This window comes from Aegilops tauschii, chromosome 2 (genome assembly GCF_002575655.3).
Source record: "Aegilops tauschii subsp. strangulata cultivar AL8/78 chromosome 2, Aet v6.0, whole genome shotgun sequence".
NCBI lineage: Eukaryota > Viridiplantae > Streptophyta > Magnoliopsida > Poales > Poaceae > Aegilops > Aegilops tauschii.
Window position 1 is genome coordinate 420,689,108 of NC_053036.3, and position 12,989 is coordinate 420,702,096.

The window sequence follows — 12,989 nt, forward strand, 5'->3', positions numbered from 1 at the left end:
TGCAAATCTGCAGCCTGAAGTCATTGCTGCTGCCACTGCCACTGCTCCGGTACCGCCTCCTAGGCCACATACTATCGAGCAAGCATACAATTATGGTCAACTGGTCACTGTCAGATGGCCTATTCTGGTGAAGGAAATATGCCCTAGAGGCAATAATAAAGTATTATACATTTCCTTATATCATGATAAATGTTTATTATTCATGCTAGAATTGTATTAACCGGAAACATAATACATGTGTGAATACATAGACAAACAAAGTGTCACTAGTATGCCTCTACTTGACTAGTTCGTTAATCAAAGATGGTTATGTTTCCTAGCCATAGACATGAGTTGTCATTTGATTAACGAGATCACCTCATTAGGAGAATGACGTGATTGACATGACCCATTACATTAGCTTAGCACCCGATCGTTTAGTATGTTGCTATTGCTTTCTTCATGACTTATACATGTTCCTATGACTATGAGATTATGCAACTCCCGTTTACCGGAGGAACACTTTGTGTGCTACCAAACGTCACAACGTAACTGGGTGATTATAAAGGTGCTCTACAGGTGTCTCCAAAGGTACTTGTTGGGTTGGCGTATTTCGAGATTAGGATTTGTCACTCCGATTGTCGGAGAGGTATCTCAGGGCCCACTCGGTAATGCACATCACTATAAGCCTTGCAAGCATTGTGACTAATGAGTTAGTTGCGGGATGATGTATTACGGAACGAGTAAAGAGACTTGCCGGTAACGAGATTGAACTAGGTATCGAGATACCGACGATCGAATCTCGGGCAAGTAACATACCGATGACAAAGGGAACAACGTATGTTGTTATGCGGTCTGACCGATAAAGATCTTCGTAGAATATGTAGGAACCAATATGGGCATCCAGGTCCCGCTATTGGTTATTGACCGGAGAGGTGTCTCGGTCATGTCTACATAGTTCTCGAACCCAAAGGGTCCGCACGCTTAAAGTTACGATGACAGTTTTATTATGAGTTTATATGATTTGATGTACCGAAGGTTGTTCGGAGTCCCGGATGTGATCACGGACATGACGAGGAGTCTCTAAATGGTCGAGACGTAAAGATTGATATATTGGACGACTATATTCGGACACCGGAAGTGTTCCGGAGAAGTTTCGGATTAAACCGGAGTGCCGGAGGGTTACCGGAACCCCCCGGGGAAGTATTGGGCCTTAGTGGGCCTTGAGGGGAGAGAGAGGGCAGCAGCCAGGAGGTGGTGCGCCCCCTCCCAGAGGAGTCCTAGTTGGACTAGGAGAGGGGTCGCAGCCCCCTTTCCCTCTCCCTCTCCCTCTCTTTCCTTCCCCCCTTCTTTTCCTAGTAGGACTAGGAAAGGGGAGTCCTACTCCTACTAGGAGGAGGACTCCCCCCCTCTCCTTGGCGCGCCCCATAGGCAGCCGGCCTCCCCCTTGCTCCTTTATATACGGGGGCAGGGGGGCACCTAAGAACACACTTGATATACGATATTTTAGCCGTGTGCGGTGCCCCCCTCCACCAGATTACACCTCGATAATACCGTCGCGGAGCTTAGGCGAAGCCCTGCGTCGGTGGAACATCATCATCGTCACCACGCCGTCGTGCTGACGAAACTCTCCCTCAACACTCGGCTAGATCGGAGTTCGAGGGACGTCATCGAGCTGAACGTGTGTAGAACTTCGGAGGTGCCGTGCGTTCGGTACTTGATCGGTCGGATCGTGAAGACGTTCGACTACATCAACTGCGTTGTGATAACACTTCCGCTGTCGGTCTACGAGGGTACGTGGACAACACTCTCCCCTCTCGTTGCTATGCATCACCATGATCTTGCGTGTGCGTAGGAAATTTTTTGAAATTACTACGTTACCCAACAGTGGCATCCGAGCCTGGTTTTATGCGTTGATGCTATGCATGAGTAGAACACAAGTGAGCTGTGGGCGATATAAGTCATACTGCTTACCAGCATGTCATACTTTGGTTTAGCGGTATTGTGAGATGAAGCGGCCCGGACCGACATTACACGTACGCTTACGCGAGACTGGTTTCACCGTTCGGAGCACTCGTTGCTTAAAGGTGACTGGCGGGTGTCTGTCTCTCTCACTTTAGTTGAACCGAGTGTGGCTACGCCCGGTCCTTGCGAAGGTTAAAACAGCACCAACTTGACAAACTATCGTTGTGGTTTTGATGCGTAGGTAAGAACGGTTCTTGCTAAGCCCGTAGCAGCCACGTAAAACTTGCAACAACAAAGTAGAGGACGTCTAACTTGTTTTTGCAGGGCATGCTGTGATGTGATATGGTCAAGACATGATGTGATATAATGTGTTGTATGAGATGATCATGTTTTGTAACCGAGTTATCGGCAACTGGCAGGAGCCATATGGTTGTCGCTTTATTGTATGAGATGCAATCGCCATGTAATAGTTTTACTTTATCACTAAGAGGTAGCGATAGTCGTAAAAGCAATAAGTTGGCGAGACGACAACGATGCTACGATGGAGATCAAGGTGTCGCGCCGGTGACGATGGTGATCATGACGGTGCTTCGGAGATGGAGATCACAAGCACGGTGCTTCGGAGATGGAGATCACAAGCACAAGATGATGATGGCCATATCATATCACTTATATTGATTGCATGTGATGTTAATCCTTTATGCATCTTATCTTGCTTTGTTTGACGGTAGCATTATAAGATGATCTCTCACTAAAATTTCAAGATAAAAGTGTTCTCCCTGAGTATGCACCGTTGCAAAAGTTCTTCGTGCTGAGACACCACGTGTTAATCGGGTGTGATAGGCTCTACGTTCAAATACAATGGGTGCAAAACAGTTGCACACGCGGAGTACTCAGGTTAAACTTGGCGAGCCTAGCATATGTACAGATATGGCCTCGGAACACAGAGACCAAAAGGTCGAGCGTGAATCATATAGTAGATATGATCAACATAGTGATGTTCACCATTGAAACTACTCCATCTCACGTGTTAATCGGTCATGGTTTAGTTGCTTTGGATCACGTAATCACTTAGATGATTAGAGAGATGTCTATCTAAGTGGGAGTTCTTAAGTAATATGATTAATTGAACTTAAATTTATCATGAACTTAGTACCTGATAGTATCTTGCTTGTCTATGTTAATTGTAGATATATGGCCCGTGTTGTTGTTCCGTTGAATTTTAATGCGTTCCTTGAGAAAGCTAAGTTGAAAGATGATGGTAGCAATTACACGGACTGGGTCCGTAACTTGAGGATTATCCTCATTGCTGCACAGAAGAATTACGTCCTGGAAGCACCGCTAGATGCCAGGCCTCCTGCAAGAGCTACACCAGAAGTTATGAACGTCTGGCAAAGCAAAGCTGATGACTACTCAATAGTTCAGTGTGCCATGCTTTACGGCTTAGAACCGGGACTTCAACGACGTTTTGAACGTCATGGAGCATATGAGATGTTCCAGGAGTTGAAGTTAATATTTCAAGCAAATGCCCGGATTGAGAGATATGAAGTCTCCAATAAGTTCTATAGCTGCAAGATGGAAGAGAATAGTTCTGTCAGTGAGCATATACTCAGAATGTCTGGGTATAATAATCACTTGATTCAACTGGGAGTTCAACTTCCGGATGATTGCGTCATTGACAGAATTCTTCAATCACTGCCACCAAGCTACAAGAGCTTCGTGATGAACTATAACATGCAAGGGATGGATAAGACGATTCCCGAGCTCTTCGCAATGCTAAAGGCAGCGGAGGTAGAAATCAAAAAGGAGCATCAAGTGTTGATGGTCAGTAAAACCACTAGTTTCAAGAAAAAGGGCAAAGGGAAGAAGAAAGGGAACTTCAAGAAGAATAGCAAGCAAGTTGCTGTTCAGGAGAAGAAATCCAAGTCTGGACCTAAGCCTGAAACTGAGTGCTTCTACTGTAAGCAGACTGGCCACTGGAAGCGGAACTGCCCCAAGTATTTGGCGGATAAGAAGGATGGCAAGGTTAACAAAGGTATATGTGATATACATGTTATTGATGTGTACCTTACTAATACTCGCAGTAGCACCTGGGTATTTGATACTGGTTCTGTTGCTAATATTTGCAACTCAAAACAGGGGCTACGGATTAAGCGAAGTTTAGCTAAGGACGAGGTGACGATGCGCGTGGGAAATGGTTCCAAAGTCGATGTGATCGCCGTCGGCACGCTACCTCTACATCTACCTTCGGGATTAGTTTTAGACCTAAATAATTGTTATTTGGTGCCAGCGTTGAGCATGAACATTATATCTGGATCTTGTTTAATGCGAGACGGTTATTCATTTAAATCAGAGAATAATGGTTGTTCTATTTATATGAATAATATCTTTTATGGTCATGCACCCTTGAAGAGTGGTCTATTTTTAGTGAATCTCGATAGTAGTGATACACATATTCATAATATTGAAGCCAAAAGATGCAGAGTTAATAATGACAGTGCAACTTATTTGTGGCACTGCCGTTTGGGTCATATCGGTGTAAAGCGCATGAAGAAACTCCATACTGATGGAATTTTGGAATCACTTGATTTTGAATCACTTGGTACTTGCGAACCGTGCCTTATGGGCAAGATGACCAAAACACCGTTCTCCGGAACTATGGAGAGAGCAACAGATTTGTTGGAAATCATACATACAGATGTATGTGGTCCGATGAATATTGAAGCTCGTGGCGGATATCGTTATTTTCTCACCTTCACAGATGATTTGAGCAGATATGGGTATATCTACTTAATGAAACATAAGTCTGAAACATTTGAAAAGTTCAAAGAATTTCAGAGTGAAGTTGAAAATCATCGTAACAAGAAAATAAAATTCCTACGATCTGATCGTGGAGGAGAATATTTGAGTTACGAGTTTGGTCTACATTTGAAACAATGCAGAATAGTTTCGCAACTCACGCCACCCGGAACACCACAGCGTAATGGTGTGTCTGAACGTCGTAATCGCACTTTACTAGATATGGTGCGATCTATGATGTCTCTTACTGATTTACCGCTATCGTTTTGGGGTTATGCTTTAGAGACGGCTGCATTCACTCTAAATAGGACACCATCGAAATCCGTTGAGACGACGCCTTTTGAACTATGGTTTGGCAAGAAACCAAAGTTGTCGTATCTTAAAGTTTGGGGTTGCGATGCTTATGTGAAGAAACTTCAACCTGATAAGCTCGAGCCTAAATCGGAGAAACGTGTCTTCATAGGATACCCAAAGGAGACCGTTGGGTACACCTTCTATCACAGATCCGAAGGCAAGATATTTGTTGCTAGAAATGGATCCTTTCTGGAGAAGGAGTTTCTCTCGAAAGATGTGAGTGGGAGGAAAGTAGAACTTGATGAGGTAACTGTACCTGCTCCCTTATTGGAAAGTAGATCATCGCAGAGATCAGTTTCTGCGATACCTACACCAAGTAGTGAGGAAGTTAATGATAATGATCATGAAACTTCAGATCAAGTTATTACTGAACTTCGTAGGTCAACTAGATCAAGATCCACACCAGAGTGGTACGGTAATCCTGTTCTGGAGGTCATGTTACTAGACCATGGCGAACCTACGAACTATGAAGAAGCGATGGTGAGCCCAGATTCCGAAAAATGGCTTGAAGCCATGAAATCCGAGATGGGATCCATGTATGAGAACAAAGTATGGACTTTGGTTGACTTGCCCGATGGTCGGCAAGCCATTGAAAATAAATGGATCTTCAAGAAGAAGACTGACGCTGATGGTAATGTTACTATCTATAAAGCTCGACTTGTTGCGAAAGGTTTTCGACAAGTTCAAGGAATTGACTACGATGAGACCTTCTCACCCGTAGCGATGCTTAAGTCTGTCCGAATCATGTTAGCAATTGCCGCATTTTATGATTATGAAATTTGGCAAATGGATGTCAAAACTGCGTTCCTGAATGGATTTCTGGAAGAAGAGTTGTATATGATACAACCGGAAGGTTTTGTCGATCCAAAGGGAGCTAACAAAGTGTGCAAGCTCCAGCGATCCATTTATGGACTGGTGCAAGCCTCTCGGAGTTGGAATAAACGCTTTGATAGTGTGATCAAAGCATTTGGTTTTATACAGACTTTTGGAGAAGCCTGTATTTACAAGAAAGTGAGTGGGAGCTCGATAGCATTTCTGATATTATATGTGGATGACATATTACTGATTGGAAATGATATTGAATTTCCGGATAGCATAAAGGGATACTTGAATAAGAGTTTTTCAATGAAAGACCTCGGTGAAGCTGCATATATATTAGGCATTAAGATCTATAGAGATAGATCAAGGCGCTTAATTGGACTTTCACAAAGCACATACCTTGACAAAGTTTTGAAGAAGTTCAAAATGGATCAAGCAAAGAAAGGGTTCTTTCCTGTACTACAAGGTGTGAGATTGAGTAAGACTCAATGCCCGACCACTGCAGAAGATAGAGAGAAGATGAAAGATGTTCCCTATGCTTCAGCCATAGGCTCTATCATGTATGCAATGCTGTGTACCAGACCTGATGTGTCCCTGGCTATAAGTTTAGCAGGGAGGTAGCAAAGTAATCCAGGAGTGGATCACTGGACAGCGGTCAAGAACATCCTGAAATACCTGAAAAGGACTAAGGATATGTTTCTCATATATGGAGGTGACAAAGAGCTCATCGTAAATGGTTACGTTGATGCAAGCTTTGACACTGATCCGGACGATTCGAAGTCGCAAACCGGATACGTATTTACATTGAACGGTGGAGCTGTCAGTTGGTGCAGTTCCAAGCAAAGTGTCGTGGCGGGATCTACGTGTGAAGCGGAATACATAGCTGCTTCGGAAGCAGCGAATGAAGGAGTCTGGATGAAGGAGTTCATAACCGATCTAGGTGTCGTACCTAGTACATCGGGACCAATGAAAATCTTTTGTGATAATACTGGTGCAATTGCCTTAGCAAAGGAATCCAGATTTCACAAGAGAACCAAGCACATCAGAAGACGCTTCAATTCCATCCGGGATTTAGTCCAGGTGGGAGACATAGAAATTTGCAAGATACATACGGATCTGAATGTAGCAGATCCGTTGACTAAGCCTCTTCCACGAGCAAAACATGATCAGCACCAAGACTCCATGGGTGTAAGAATCATTACTATGTAATCTAGATTATTGACTCTAGTGCAAGTGGGAGACTGAAGGAAATATGCCCTAGAGGCAATAATAAAGTATTATATATTTCCTTATATCATGATAAATGTTTATTATTCATGCTAGAATTGTATTAACCGGAAACATAATACATGTGTGAATACATAGACAAACAAAGTGTCACTAGTATGCCTCTACTTGACTAGTTCGTTAATCAAAGATGGTTATGTTTCCTAGCCATAGACATGAGTTGTCATTTGATTAACGAGATCACCTCATTAGGAGAATGACGTGATTGACATGACCCATTACATTAGCTTAGCACCCGATCGTTTAGTATGTTGCTATTGCTTTCATGAGTTATACATGTTCCTATGACTATGAGATTATGCAACTCCCGTTTACCGGAGGAACACTTTGTGTGCTACCAAACGTCACAACGTAACTGGGTGATTATAAAGGTGCTCTACAGGTGTCTCCAAAGGTACTTGTTGGGTTGGCGTATTTCGAGATTAGGATTTGTCACTCCGATTGTCGGAGAGGTATCTCAGGGCCCACTCGGTAATGCACATCACTATAAGCCTTGCAAGCATTGTGACTAATGAGTTAGTTGCGGGATGATGTATTACGGAACGAGTAAAGAGACTTGCCGGTAACGAGATTGAACTAGGTATCGAGATACCGACGATCGAATCTCGGGCAAGTAACATACCGATGACAAAGGGAACAACGTATGTTGTTATGCGGTCTGACCGATAAAGATCTTCGTAGAATATGTAGGAACCAATATGGGCATCCAGGTCCCGCTATTGGTTATTGACCGGAGAGGTGTCTCGGTCATGTCTACATAGTTCTCGAACCCAAAGGGTCCGCACGCTTAAAGTTACGATGACAGTTTTATTATGAGTTTATATGATTTGATGTACCGAAGGTTGTTCGGAGTCCCGGATGTGATCACGGACATGACGAGGAGTCTCTAAATGGTCGAGACGTAAAGATTGATATATTGGACGACTATATTCGGACACCGGAAGTGTTCCGGAGAAGTTTCGGATTAAACCGGAGTGCCGGAGGGTTACCGGAACCCCCCGGGGAAGTATTGGGCCTTAGTGGGCCTTGAGGGGAGAGAGAGGGCAGCAGCCAGGAGGTGGTGCGCCCCCTCCCAGAGGAGTCCTAGTTGGACTAGGAGAGGGGAGCGCAGCCCCCTTTCCCTCTCCCTCTCCCTCTCTTTCCTTCCCCCCTTCTTTTCCTAGTAGGACTAGGAAAGGGGAGTCCTACTCCTACTAGGAGGAGGACTCCCCCCCTCTCCTTGGCGCGCCCCATAGGCAGCCGGCCTCCCCCTTGCTCCTTTATATACGGGGGCAGGGGGCACCTAAGAACACACTTGATATACGATATTTTAGCCGTGTGCGGTGCCCCCTCCACCAGATTACACCTCGATAATACCGTCGCGGAGCTTAGGCGAAGCCCTGCGTCGGTGGAACATCATCATCGTCACCACGCCGTCGTGCTGACGAAACTCTCCCTCAACACTCGGCTAGATCGGAGTTCAAGGGACGTCATCGAGCTGAACGTGTGTAGAACTTCGGAGGTGCCGTGCGTTCGGTACTTGATCGGTCGGATCGTGAAGACGTTCGACTACATCAACTGCGTTGTGATAACGCTTCCGTTGTCGGTCTACGAGGGTACGTGGACAACACTCTCCCCTCTCGTTGCTATGCATCACCATGATCTTGCGTGTGCGTAGGAAATTTTTTGAAATTACTACGTTACCCAACATCTGGTTCCTCCACCTGCTGCTGGTCCGCAATTTGATTATCATGTCGAGCACAGGCCTCAGGTCCAGAAGCCTAAGCCAAGACTGCCCAGGTTTCCAGGTATTGCCACCTCACCAGGGTCCTTCAATGCAAATGGCTTCATTGCTTACAACACTTTCTTTGATAGTGCCAAGAACCCCTATTCCAAGCCAAGGATTTTATCAGATCGGTTCTGGAGCTATCAGCAGCGCACTTATTATTCTTGTGTTCTGTATGACCAAGGGCGCATCTTTCCCCATATGCGTCTAGACTGTGAAGCCATTGCTGGATTGCCATGCCTTGAAGAAGCCCTTGGTTGCTTCCGTGATGCCGGACTGCTGAACTTTGTGACTGATAAGGAGCATTGGAATGAAGAGCTACTGCTACAATTTTATGCTACCCTCCACATTCGCGGCTACAACAGGGATCCGAAGACTTGGGTCCTTGAGTGGATGACAGGCAATATCCATCATGAAGCCAAAGCTCTTGACATCATTGAGCTAACTGGCCTGCCCACTCCAGGAGAACTATATGAGCCTGGTTGTCAACTTCACCGCAATGCATTGGAGAGTATCTTCCATAAGCCAGAGCCCAACATGAGCCAAATGCTCAGCATGATGAAGTCTCTGCCACGCGACGCTGAATACCCAAGAGAGTTCTTTGTTGAAGACCTAGAGTATCTGCCCCGCACTATTTATCATATCATCATGCGAACTCTATGGCCTGTCAAAGGACATTCTTCAGCAGCGAAACTTGAAGGAGCAATGAAGGCATTGGTCTTTTACATCTTCAATGGCATCAGCTTCAATGCTCAAGACTTCTTTATCAGGCAATTGGCTACATCAGGCTCTGATCTCTTTGGTCTGAAATTCTACGCTCCATGGGTTATGAGCCTTATCAAGCTTCACTCAGCTGTCAACTATCAACCTTCTGCTCGCAACCATCCGATCTTTTTGCCTGAGGTTGATATGTCAGTTGAAGCCATATACCCAGAGCCTGCCAAGGAGCCTGTTTGTCTTCACAATGCTGATCACCAAAGCTTCACACAGCCCATTGAAGGAGTCCAGGCAGTCACTCGTGTTTATCCTTTGGCTGGCAATACACGCTTACCTCACCGTGCTCAAACTGAAGCCACTGAAAGCACTATTGCTCAAAGGCCTCAGAAGCGATCTCGTGTTCTCAATGACCGAGAGCTTCTCGTTGCCCTGCATCAGAAACAGGATAAGCATCACTACTGGCTGAAGCGACAGATGCAAAGTCTCCTGGCGGACGTCAATCGCATTCGCAATCTTGCCACCAAGAATGCCTTTGTCACTCATGAAACCTGTCGGAGGTCATGGAAGAGTTTGACGTTGCTTAGTGCTGAAGCAGATCTTCAAGATGATGGCTTCACTGAAAGATTCAAGTTTGACTCCACTCCTCCAAGGAATGTTGTCTTGCGTCGAACTCCGTCTCTTGAGGACTCTGACTATTCCTCCTCAGCTGCAACGGTGAATGCCAGAGTCATAGATGATCAAGATGATGCTACTTCACCACCTCCAACTTCAGCGCGTATTGACACTGCACCAAGTTCTTCTGCACCGCCAAACCCCGACGCCGACCCTGCAGCTTCTCCTACTCCTTCTGGGAACGAGTAGAGGCTCTATGTCTTCAAACCTTTTTGGTCCTTACTGACAAAAGGGGGAGAAGCATATGAGTTGATAGTCTTCAAGCGGGTCCATATGGGCGGTTGCTTTATATTTTGCCTAGTGTTTACAACTCTCGCTTTTGATACATTTGGTTCTTTGAGTTGTAACACTTAAACTTGATGGTCGTCTGCTACTTGTTTGCTATTCTGTGATGCGATGATAAATTCCGCATGTGCGATGATAAATCCCGCACGGAGTCATATTGCAGACGTCCATTTTTCATTATGCATGTCATTATCTTCATTATATCAAATCGTGCATGATGAATTGTCTTCATAAGTTGAAGAGGATCTCCACAAGTACAACCTGCCATGTGCATTTGCATTCCAAAAGCAAATTACTTATATGCACATCTTTAGGGGGAGCCTTTTGCTACTTATGGAGACAATACCTTTATCCTTTACAATTTCACATACTTTTATCCCCATTGAAAACTTCAACCAGTTTGTCATCAATCACCAAAAAGGGGGAGATTGTAAGTGCATCTAGTGCCACCCCTAGTTGGTTTTGGAGTATTGACGACAAACCTGGTTGAGGGACTAATGTGTTTGTGAGAATTGCAGGATAACATAGGTAGTAGTCCCTCACTGATTCGGTTTACCTACCGGAGATGACCCCTAAAAATGTATGAAGACATTGAAGACAATGGTGGTATGTGAAGATATTCACATTGAAGACTATGACCTGAGAAGACATTGTGTGAAGACTATGGAGCGCGGAGACTTAGTTGTTTCGTTGTTTCCTTTACTTCTTTGTTGAGTCATAGGAACCATCGTACTGTTAAGTGGGGTCCCAGTGAACAAAGTCAGAGTGACTGAAGTGATGCTCAACCAAATCCTATGTCTTTGAGCGAAGACAATGAGAGCAAATCTTATCCAGAGCTGGATGAGTCAGCTTTACTTGTAGCCCAAGTCAAGCTGCCACGTGTGTTTGAAATCTGACCGTTGGAACACGTGTCAGTTCCTTAGTGACCCAGGGTCATTTCGGACAAATCAGGTCGGGTTGCCTAGTGGCTATAAATAGCCCACCCCCTACACCGTAAATTGGTGGCTGCTCAGAGTTAGTGCGCGGCTTTTGTCGTTTGAGAGCAACCCACTCCGAAGCTTTTGAGAGAGAGAAATCCTTGCGAGGACAAAGCCCAAACACCCAGAGCCAAAGAGTGTTAGGCATCACTGAAGTCTTTCTGTCCGCGTGACCTGAAGACTTGTTACACTTGAGGACTGTGAATCCTCCAGCCGGTTAGGCGTCGCGTTCTGAGCATCCAAGAGTCATTGTGGATCGCCGGTGAACGAAGTCTGTGAAGGTTTGGAAGTCTACCTTGAAGACTTACCAGAGTGATTGGGCGAGGACTGGGTGTCCTTAGCTCAAGGGGAATAAGGTGAAGACACGGTCTTCTGAGTTAAATCTCAGCCTCCCTAACCAGACGTACAGTTATCATAGCAACTGGAACTGGTCCAACAAATCCTTGTCTTCGCCAAGCGACTGGTTCTATCGTCTCCCTCTCTTTACTTATAGTTTGTCTTCATGAAGTCATTGCCTGCTTGCACTACCTGTTTGACTTCACTGTGTGACTACTATCGTTGTTTGGCTTCATACTATCTTCCATCCTGATCTTTACTACCTAGCTGCTATTAGTCTTCGTGCTTTCACTTCATTGAATACTTGACTATGGCTTGCTTAGTGTAGTCTACCTTCCGCTGCATATCAATAGGTTCATTTCTATTGTTTGTCTTCGAAACTTTCATGTTTTGAAGACTTTCATAAAAATCGCCTATTCACCCCCCTCTAGTTGATAACTAGCACTTTCACGTACGTCTTCACGATCCGACCGATCCAAGTACCGAACGCACGGCACCTCCGAGTTCAGCACACGTTCAGCTCGATGACGTCCCACGAACTCACAATCCAGCAGAGTGTCGAGGGAGAGTTTCGTCAGCACGACGGCGTGGTGACGGTGATGATGAAGCTACCGGTGCAGGGCTTCATCTAAGCACTACAACGATATGACCGAGGTGGATTATGGTGGAGGAGGCACCGCACACGGCTAAGAGATCAATGATCAACTTGTGTGTCTATAGGGTGCCCCCCTCCCCCGTATATAAAGGAGTGGAGGAGGGGGAGAGGGCCGGCCTCCTAGGCGCGCCCAAGGGGGAAGTCCTACTCCCGGTGGGAGTAGGATTCCCCCTTCCCTAGTTGGAGTAGGAGAGGGAAGGAAGGGGGAGAAGGGGAGAAGGAAAGGGGGGCCTTCCCCCCTCCCAATTCGGATTGGGCTTGGGGGGGCGCCCCCACCTTGGCCGCCTTCTCCTCCTTTCCACTAAGGCCCAATAAGGCCCATTGACTCCCCGGGGGTTCCGGTAACCTCCCGATACTCCGGTAAATGCCCGAACTCACC